Below are 11,451 nucleotides of genomic sequence, written 5' to 3' on the forward strand. Positions count from 1 at the left end.
ATTCAGAGACTGTTGTAGGCTTCTGTACCATCTGAGGGGAATCTAGACAGGAACCGAGGCAGCTGGACATTCTCCGAGGTTGTGAATAGATCAACTGCAGGGAGACCAAAGATCTTGACTATGTCTCTGAAGATAGAAGGGTACAGTCTCCACTCAATTGGATCAATGATAATGCAGTTGAGGCAACCCGCCTGAATGTTGGCAACCCCAGAGATGTGGTCTGCTGAGAGGGAGAGTAGGTTCTGCTCCGCCCGGAGGCCCAGGCTTATTGCCTCCTGCATCAGAGTGCCTGACTATATGTGCCTGGGCCATCATATTGTCCATTAGAACCATAACATGTCAGCCGGCTAGCTGCAGGAGAAAATGTTGTATAGCTAAAATCTCACCTCTTCTTTCCTCTTCTTTCTCTTCTTTTTATTTTTTCCCTCCTTTTCCCTTCTTTCTCTTTCCTCTTCCTTTTTCTTTCCTTCTCTTCCTTTCTCTTTAGTTTTTTTTCCTTTTATATATATGTGTGTACTTTGACTTATAACTGTATACTCAAATTCATATACATTTGTATCAATACTTGCATAGTCCTTTTGCTTTATGTATCCCCTCCCCTATTTATCTTCAATAAAGATTATATTTTCTTAAAATATTTTTGAAAAAAATAAAATAAAATAAAGTCTAGCTAAAGCTAGTGTCTGTTTTGGAGTGAACAGCATATAAATGCAATAAATTATTATTATTATTATTATTATTATTATTATTATTATTATTATTTATTAGATTTGTATGCCACCCCTCTCCGAAGATTTGTCCACAGCATACAATATAAAACAGTGAATACAGAGACAAATCTAATTAATTAAAAACTACGTAAGCAACTTGTCTTGAAGCTGTCAAGTTTGAAGACCCCTGAGTTAGGGGTTAGGAGTGCAACGGTCTTCAAACCTGCCATGTTTAAGACTTGTGGACTTCAATTCCCATTTCTGAGCTTCCATAACTGGTGGAGGAATTCCAAGAGTTGAAGTCAACAAGTCTTGAAGCTGTCAAGTTTGAAGTTTGTAAAAAGTGTACATGGTTTTAAAAAGTATACATAATTGTAAAAAGTATTCTGCTACACTGATATTTTAATAAACAATATAATACTACACCATTTGGTTCAGAATATTTTTTTTCTTGTTTTCCTCCTCTAAAATCTAGCTGTGTTTTATACACCGGAAAATACAGTAAGTCATGGGTCATATGTATGTCCTTCTCTACCACCAGTGGATTATAAATCCAGAAAGCATAAAGCCACGTGACCATGTATTTCTCCACCTTGGACGTTTTTGTGCTATCTTCCTGTTTGTCCTCGCCCTTGTCTTTTTTACGCTGTTCCCTATGGACAGGGCCGCCGATAGGGTGGTACTACTGGGAGTGGCGTCACGGGCCCGGTCAAATTGAACAATGAGGGGGGGGCGGTTTTTCCCGCCGGCCTCCTGGCGTCTACAGTAATTTGTGCCCAGTGAGCAACTCCTCGCACATGCGCAGTACCGGCCCTCTCTTGTCGGCCGCCTGCCTCACCAATGAAAAAGGCGGGCCCTCTGGCCCTCGCGAGGCAGGACTCGAAGCCCCGACGGAGCCTTTGGCAGCGCGGTCCTCCAGTCCCAGAATAAAGCATGCGGCGAAGGTAGGAGCCCCTTCGGGGTGGCGGTTGCATTTGTGTTAGTTGCACTTGTGTTAAATTTTGTTTCTTTCCTAAGCAGCCTTCTGTGTAAAAAAATCCATTTGGGAACGAGTCGTTCCCAAATGGATTTTTTTACACAGAAGGCTGCTTAGGAAAGAAACAAAATTTAACACAAGCGCAAGTTGTAGGCTTCGCACGCGTGCGCCAGCATCCCCCAAAAGGCCCCCCCCATGCACCCTTTTCCAAGGGCATGCATGAAGCCGCGGCCGCCCCCGCCCCCTCTCGCCTCTAGCCCCCTCACGCCCCCGTGGCTACTCGCCGCTGCTCTCGCCCGCCCGCCCGCTCCGCCTCTCTTTCTTCTCTGCAGGCATTCTCACAGTGGGGGCCGCCTACCGGCGAAGGCGATTTTCAATGTCGGGCGTGCGGGCTGACGCGCGCTCTCTCCATCTCCCTGCCAGCCTGCCTGGAACATTCAAAGTAAGAGCGAAGGTTTTTCTTACTTTGAATTTTCCGGGTTGGGCTGGCAGCAGGCGGATGGGGAGAGCGTGCGTCAGCCCGCGCGCCCAACGTTGAAAATTACTTTCGCCAGCCTCCGGAGAACGAGAGAGAGTGAGAGCGATGACAGAACAAGATAAAGAGAAAGTGAGAGAGAGAGAGAGAGAGAGAGAGAGAAATAGGGGGAGAGAAAGAGATAGCAAGAGAAAGGGAACGAGAGAGAGAAAGAGTGTGAGAGAGAAAGCAAGAGAGAGAGAGAAAGAAAACAAGAGAGGGAAAGTGAGAAAAAGAGAGAGAGAGAAAGAGGGGGAGAGATAGAAAGAGAGAGAAAGAAAAGAGAGAGATGAGAGAGGAAGGAAGAGTGAGAGAGAGGAAGAAAGAAGAGAGAGAAAGAGAGAGAGAGAAAGAGAGAGAGAAAGAGAGAGAGAAAGAGAGAGAGATGAGAGAGGAAGGAAGAGAGTGAGAGAGAGGAAGAAAGCAAGATAGAGAAAGAGAGAGAGAAAGAAAGAGAGAGGGGGGAAGAAAGCAAGAGAGAGAAAGAGAGAGAGAGAGAGAAGGAAAGAAAGAAAGAGATGAGAGAGGAAGGAAGAGAGGAAGAGAGAGGAAGAAAGCAAGATAGGTAGAGAAAGAAAGAAAGAGATGAGAGAGGAAGAAAGAGAGTGAGAAAGAGAAAGAAAGAAAGAGATGACAGAGGAAGGAAGAGGGTGAAAGAGAGGAAGAAAGAGAGAGAGAAGAGTGGAAGGAAGAGAGAGAGAAATGATAGAAAAAAGGGGAGAAAAAAAGAGAAATGAGAAAATGATTGAGGCAGAGAATGACAGAAAAGAGAGAGAAACAGAGAGAGAAGTGATTCTTGATTTAAAACATATGGTAAAAGCACTTAAATAATAACAGAGAAAAAAACCCAGCCCTCACCTGTTTTTATTAATAGTTTTGCTGGTTGTTTTAGTTTTAATAGTAATGGATTTTGGTTTTTTTAAATTATTATTGACAAAATTGAACGGGTCCAAAGACGGGCTACAAGAATGGTGGAAGGTCTTAAGCATAAAACGTATCAGGAAAGACTTCATGAACTCAATCTGTATAGTCTGGAGGACAGAAGGAAAAGGGGGGACATGATCGAAACATTTAAATATGTTAAAGGGTTAAATAAGGTCCAGGAGAGAAGTGTTTTTAAGAGGAAAGTGAACACAAGGACAAGGGGACACAATCTGAAGTTAGTTGGGGGAAAGATCAAAAGCAACCTGAGAAAACATTATTTCACTGAAATAGTAGTAGATGCTTGGAACAAACTTCCAGCAGACGTGGTTGGTAAATCCACAGTAACTGAATTTAAACATGCCTGGGATAAACATATATCCATCCTAAGATAAAATACAGGAAATAGTATAAGGGCAGACTAGATGGACCATGAGGTCTTTTTCTGCCATCAGTCTTCTATGTTTCTATGTTTCTATTAATTTCTTTTAATAAAAAAGAAGGGATTTATTTATTTATTTATTATTTATTTCTATGCCGCCCAGTCCCAAGTTTTTCCTTATTTCCAGATTGCATTTTTTCTTGGTGAGGTTCCGCCCATTGCTTCTTGTACTACCTTCAGGTGGCATGGAGAATAAATAGATGCCATCTGCTCTGTGGCAGCCCTTTAAGGATTGGGAAACTACTATTATATTCCCCCTCAGTTTTCTATTTATTGAGATAAACATACTTATTCTCTTAGCCCTTGTTCATAGGATTTAGCCTCTAGGCCAGGGGTGTCAAACTCAATTTCATTGAGGGCCACATCAGGGCTGTGTTTGACCTCAGCGGGCCGGGGGAGGGCTTGCCCAGGGTGTGTGGCCATGGTGGGCATGGCATGGGATTTGGGGGGCAGTGGTTTTAAAATGGCCGGGGGGGGGCAGACACTTAGGCTGTATGGGGCCCCAAAATTCCTGATGGTGGCCCTGCCTATGCAGTAGAGAGAAAATGTCCATATATTCTCCTTTCCATATTTTCTCTCTCAGAGCCAGGACTAAGTGATTACTTACTTACTTACTTACTTACTTACTTACTTACTTACTTACTTACTTACTTACTTACTTATTTGAGTTTAAAGGGACCTTTCAGGTCATCAAGTCCAACCCCCTGCTTAAGCAGGAAATCCTACAGCACTCCAGCCAAATGACAGACCAATTTCCTCTTGAAAATGTCCAAAAATGTCTGCTGGCAGGCTGTTTCACTGGTTGATTGCTCTGACCATCAGGAAGTTCCTCCTTATTTCTAGGTTGAATCTCTCCTTGGTAAGTACTGTACTGTGTTTCCCTGAAAATAAGATCCTGTCTTATATTTTTCTGAATCCTGAAATAAGAGCTTGGCCTTATTGCCATGCACTCAAAAGCCCAATCGGTCTTATTTTGGGATAAACATGGTAATTGAAAGCTGATTTCTATTCTGAAGCCCCTATAAAATGCAGCTTTAAAGAACTGCAGAAATGCCACACTATGAAGCCTACAAAATATCTTAATTAGTTGTCTTTGCTTTTTTCTATTCCAAAATACAAAAGGTGACGCTGCCTCTGAACAGCAGCATGTTCAGACAGGGTGTGGCTGAGATATCATAAGCAGCTGCAACACTTTAATGCTTGTGAGAAGAGTTGTGAGTTAATGAGTGCATGAGGGAAAGCAAGTGTTTCTGCCTAAATGCAGCTACTTTTCACAAGATCAACTTGCCCTATATACCAATATGGTTGGACATGAGGAAATTAGAAATTATAATCATTAGCATCTTGAAGACCATAGGTTCCTCATCTTGATATTTTAATGCAGGTAGTCCCCAACTTACAACCATTTGTTTAGTGACCATTTGAAGTTAAAATAATACTGAAAGAAATGATTTATGACCATTTTTCTTACTTAAGATCATTTCAGCATTCCTATGAACATGTGATCAAAACTCAAATACTTGACAACTCACTCATATTTGTGATGGTTGCAGTGCACTGGTATCATGTGATCACCTTTTGCAATCTTCTGACAAGCAATGGGGAAGTCAAACCATGTTGCTAACTTAACAACTGCAGTGATCCACTTAACAACTGTGGCAAAAAAAATGTAAAATGGCCATAACTCATTTTAATAACTGTCTTGTTTAGCAACATTTGTGGTCATAACCCGAGGACTACCCATATGCCTCCTTCTGGTCCCATGATACAACCTGTAATATTGTATTCCAAACTCTCAGACAGCAGATACCTTTGTAAATCTGGAAGGAATTAGGAGATAACCATTTTTGTCATTTACTGACAGTCTTCTCTTTCTATTCATTCCTCTCTCTTAATTAGCTTTTGTGCTACTTATTTATTCAAAACTAGCTGATTACCGGTGTGGTCCAGGTATTTATTTATCCCAAAGTTGTATTAAACAGGAAAAGGAATGAATTATACCCATAGTGTCAAATCAAAGCAATTTTATTTACAGGGTTTTAAAATATAAGGACCTTGTTCAAATCCTAGCTACGGAACCTGTGGACAGCTGGGGGTTTTAGAAGCGCCATTCCCCTGCCTCCGCCACCACCCGTTTTACCATTTCTCCAAACTAGGGCTGGGACTAGAACATAAAGCCCTGAGCTGGCTCATGCTGCGCCTCCTCCACCCCTGCTGAAATAGACTGGGTCTCCTCTCTGGCCTCTATAGCTGTTTCACCTCAGTTGGGGAGGTCACATCCTTCGTGTGATGATCCTGAGAACACAGGCCAAAGCTGTGAGATGGAACGATCCACTTAGGCCGTGGCCTGCTCGGTCAAAGGCCTTTGTACTGGCCTAATAAGGCTCCTGTTGCTTTATAGGCCTACTGTATGAGGGAAACCTAGGCCTGAAATGGTATGAAGGACGATCCTGGAAACACAGGCCGAAGCTGTTCCCTATGAGATTGGGTCACCATGGTGAGGTGGGAATGAGTGCTCCACTTAGACCATGTCACATTCAATCAAAGGCCTCTGTACTGGCCTAATCAGATTCCCTTCATAGTCTCTTCAAAAAACGCTGATAGGCTCAGTGTACAGAACATGACCGGTGTTCTGAAAGGTCACTCCTAGGGGTTCTAGGTGTGTCTTACCACCATAGTATTTTTCACCAGATAGTAAGTCACACATGTACCATGTTTGGTTGCAATTGCTCCCACCGCACCCATTTTTGTGCCTAGCAGGCCTCCCTACTGTTATAGTCATTATGTTGGCCTTGTATGCAGCTTTATTCCTCTTTAGCATTCATCGCCATTGTTTTGTGATGCATTTCCTGCCACTCTAGGATTTACCTCTATTTGCTCCTGTGAGGCATTTCCTGTTCCTGTTGTATGTACATATACAGTGATCTCTCGATTAGCGCGGGGGTTACGTTCCAAGACCTCCCGCGCTAATCGATTTCCGCGTTATAGTGGTGCGGAAGTAAAAAACACCATCTGCACATGCGCGCCATTTTTTTTATGGCCGCACATGCGCAGATGGTGGAGTTTGCGTGTGGGCGGCGGGGAAGACCAAGGGAAGGTTCCTTCAGCCGCCCAACAGCTGATCTGCTCCGCAGCGCGGAAGCAGCGAGGAGCCGAAGATGGGGTTTCCCCGTTGCCCAGGCAAAGGGGAAACCCCATCTTCGGCTCCTCACTGCTGCCGCGCTGCGGAGCGGATCAGGTGTTGGGCGGCTGAAGGAACCTTCCCTTGGTCTTCCCGCCGCCCAGGCAAAGGGGAAACCCCAAGATCGCTTGCCGCTTGCCGCTTGCCGTATTGCAGCTTGGAGCCTTGCTTCGCCTCCTTCGCTGCAATACGGCAAGCGGCAAGCGATCTTGGGGTTTCCCCTTTGCCTGGGCGGCGCTGGGGCCATGCGGAGCCGCTCATCTAGGGGGGCGTGGACCGGCAAGGTGCCCTCCGCTCTCTCTCTTTCTCTCCCTGTTACCGGTGTGGTATAAGAGAGAGAAAGAAAGAGAAAGGAGGGCGACTTGCCAGTCCACGCCCCCCTGGATGAGCGGCCCCGCATGGCCCCAGCGCCGGACTCCGCCGTTGCCTCCGCCCTTGTTCGGCTCTGCAGCTGAGAGGCCACGTCCACCCCCTCCTCGGTGTCCCCGGCACCCAGCGTCCCCACGCCGCCTCCACCTCCCGGTAATGCGCCCGACCTCTGCCTCTCTCTTTCTCTCTCATATACCACTCCGGCAACAGGGAGAGAAAGAGAGAGAGAACTAGCGCGGACTTATTTTTTAATTAATATTTTTTGAAAAACCGCGTTGCAGCGTTTCGCGCTAATCGAGACCGTGCTAATCGAGGGATCACTTATACTGTATATTCTCAATGTCTTGTGTAGCGTTAACTGCATTTGTATTAAAACTATTTGAAGCACCTGTAGCCTCCTGGGACCAAAACCGCCCACCTCTGCACTCCCCCTGCCCCCCATGCATGCGTCTCCCATGCATGCACTCACTCTCCATCCCAAAAATCAGCTGGCTGGTGGGAGGTACAAGCAAGCACAGGCACAAGAGAGCTGAGCTGGGCAGCAGCTCACGTGCCCGCAGAAAGGGCTCTGCATGCCAGCTGTGGCATGCATGCCCTAGACTCACCAGCACAAATTTAGTCTAACCCCCACCCAAGCAGGAGACTCCACACCATGTCTGTCAAATGATAGTCCAATCTTCTCTTGAAAGCCTCCAGTGATGAAGTTTCCACTACTTCCGAAGGCAACTTCTGTTCCATGGGTTGATTGTTCTCAGTCAAAACAATTCTCCTTATTTTTAGGTTGAATCTCTCCTTGTTCAGTTTCCATCCATTATTCCTTGTTTGGCCTCCAGGTGCCTTGGAAAATAGCTTGACCCCCTCCTCTCTGTGGCAGCCCATCAAATATTAGAACACTGCTATCATATTTCCCTTGGTCCTTCACTCCATGCCCAGTTCCTGCAACTATTCATTGTATAGTTTAGCCTTCAATCACCTAAAGATCTTGGTTGCTCTTCTCTGCACTTTTTCTAGTGTCTCAACATCTTTTTTATAGTGTGGTTACCAAAACTGGATGCAGTATTCATCCAGACTAGAATCATCATCTTCTGTTTTCTAGCCTGATACCTTAAACAGTCCACTAAACTGGCTCTCTGAACTCAGCTCTCCCATATTGCTTAGATGGATTGTCAAAATAACTAGCATTAACAATATCTTGTTCATATTCGGCATTTGTAATCTTTGCTTCATTTGTCTCCCCCAGTCCATTGTCTCTTTTCTTCTTTGACGTCAGACTGCAAATAAATCAGGGGTGTGGTTGCTTTCACTAATTCTGCAATCTGCCATATATGTCAACAGTGGTACAAGATCCCTTCAATACTAAACCTGCATATTCAAGTTCAGAAATAAAACTGGGCTTCCACCCAATATGGTACACATTTCTCCACCCTACAAATATTCACAGTAGATATATTTGCTGATACCTTCAAAAGAAGAAAAGGTTTAATTAATTACTACCACTCCCAAAGAAAATTAACAAGTCCCTGCAAACTCCTGATTCCATAGAAATTGCCTTGCAAGAACCTTATTCCGGGCAAAGGATATTAAATTACTGAAGTATAATTCTGAGTATTCTAATGTAATATGTAAAGCCCACAGGTATAATTTTATTATGATGATTCATTGCATAATCAACCAGATGTTCAGGCTGGATTTGGCATTTTTATTCACCTATTGAATCCTTCTCAAGAAACTAAGATAAGCAGATGTAAATATTTAACGGTATTAAGATATTATCACAGAATATAAAATGTTCCAAGTAAAGTTGCCTTTTGCAATTGACTAATAGTGAATCTGTCTACTATCTGTCACCAATGGTGTTCAAGTGGTGCTGCAGTTGTTTTGGAATTTTATTATTTACTTACTTACTTATTTATTTAATAGGCTGCCCAAGTCCTTCCGGATTCTGGACGGCGTAAAAGAATTAAAAACAATATAAGAGCAGTTAAAACCCCATAAAAATAGAATCAGACATATCTTTTTGGCCGGATCTAGTTGATACCATATTGCTCAACGGCCCCAGACTTGCCTGCATAGCCAGGTTTCCTGAAAGACCAGTAGGGTGAGGGCGGTGCAGACTTCCAGGGAAAACTGTTTCCAGACAGCCGGTGCTGCCATATAGAAGACCCTCCCACGTGGCCCTGCCAACTGACACTGTCTAGCCAATGGGATCCAGGGAAGGCCAACCCTGTGGGCCCTAATTGGTCGTTGGGAGGTATGTGGCAGAAGGCAGTCCCTTAAATAGTTTTGCCCTAAGCCACGCAGGGCTTTATAGGTAATAACCACACCTTAAATTGCATGTGGAGACCAACTGGAAGCCAGTGCAGCTTGTGGAATATTGATGTGATGTGGGTATATCTAGGCACAGCCACAATAGCTTGTGTGGCTGCATCCTGGACTAATTATAGTCTCCAAATGCTTTTCAAGGGTAGCCCCATGTAGACCATGTTGCAATAATCGAGCCATGAGGTGATAAGGGCGTGAGTGACTGTGAGAAGAGACTCTTAATCCAAATAGGGTCGTAATTGGTACACCAGGTGAACCTGTGCAAAGATTCCCCTAGCTACAGCCGAGAAATGTTGTTCCAATCTCAGCTGAGAATCTAGGAGCACCCCTAAATTGTGGACCCATTCGGAGGGGTATTTCCCCCCCAGAACCAAGGATGGACAGATGAAATAGTCCTTTAGAAGAAATGCCCACAGTCATTCAATCTTGTCAAAGTTAAATTTGAGCTTGTTAATTCCCATCCAGACCCTCACAGCCACCTGGCACCGGCTCATCACATCCACCACCGAATTGATATGGGGTGGAAATGTAAAACTGGGTGTCATCAGCATACCTCACCCTGTGCCATTGGATGATCTCACCCAGAAGTTTCATGTAGATATTAAATACTAGAGGGAGAGAAACGAACCCTGTGGCACCCCACAAAGTGTGGGCCTAGGGGTCAACCTCTGTCCCCCCATCAACACTGACTGTGACCAACCGGAGAGATAGGAGAACCACTGCAGCATGGTGCCTCCTACCCCCAACTCCCACAGTCATTACAGAAGGATACCATGCTCAATGGTATCAAAAGCCACTGAGAGGTCAAGGAGCAACAAGATAGAGGAATGACCCCCTATCCCAGGCTCACCAGAGATCATCCATCAGTGTGACCGAAGCAGTTTCAGTACTGAAGTCGGGTGTGAAACCAGACTGATCAGGGTCAATCTTTGGCTTTATCCAAGGATTGTAGAAGCTGGAGCAACACCACATTCTCAACAACCCTTCCTATAAAGGGTAGGTTGGAGACTGGACGATAGTTTTTTAAATCAGCTGGATCCAGGGAAGGCTTCTTGAGAAGGGGCCTCACAACCGCTTCCTTTAGCAGTTGCGAGAAGAGCCCTCATTCAAGGAGGAATTGATCAATGCCTGGAACCAGCCTCGTGCTTACTGGTCAAAACCAGCCAGGAAGAGCACAGATCTAATAGGCAAGTGGAGGAGCTCATCACTCCCATGGCCTTATCCACTTCATCAAGTGACACAGGATCAAAGTCATCCCACACAATAGGACTAAGACTTGCCCCTACCATCTCAGTCAAAATTACCCAATCGGAGTCCAGGTCCATCCGAATCTGAGTGATTTTGTCCACAAGAAACTGAACAAATTCCTCCCATGGCCTTATCCCCTTCATCAGGTGACACAGGATCAAACTCATCCCACACAATAGGACTAAGACTTACCCCTGTCATCTCAGTTGAAATTGCCCAATTGGAGTCCAGGTCCATCTGAATCTGTCTACAAGAAACTGAACAAATTCCTCAGCTCTACCCTGTAAGGGCTCATCTGCTCCATCCACAATAAGAAGGGAGCAGGCCACCCTAAAATGGGTGGCTGGGTATGATTCTGCAGATGCAACAATTCGGAAAAATGCGAACATTTTGCCACCCATATTACCACTAGATAAGTCCTAGTAGAGGCTCTTAACAGTGTCTGGTCAGATTCAAATTTACTAGACCTCCAGTGCCGCTCTAGATCTCCTTTGGTGTTTCATCTCCCGGAATTCCACCAACATGGAGAGGTCGCAAAGCCACAATCCAGTCCAATGTCCCCAATGAGGCCCTATTCCGGGTCATCACCAGGGACTCCACCGGATTGTGGGTGAGAGAGTCAGATATTTTCCCATTAGGCGTCTGGAGCGGAACCATTTAATCGGTTCCGCTTCCCTGCGATGAGGGATTGGTATCTTAAAGTCCAGCCTTAGCAGGAAATGATCTAACCATGACAAGGGAAAAGCATTTATACCCCTTAATATTAGA

This window comes from Erythrolamprus reginae, chromosome 12 (genome assembly GCF_031021105.1).
Source record: "Erythrolamprus reginae isolate rEryReg1 chromosome 12, rEryReg1.hap1, whole genome shotgun sequence".
In the NCBI taxonomy this organism is placed as follows: domain Eukaryota; kingdom Metazoa; phylum Chordata; class Lepidosauria; order Squamata; family Dipsadidae; genus Erythrolamprus; species Erythrolamprus reginae.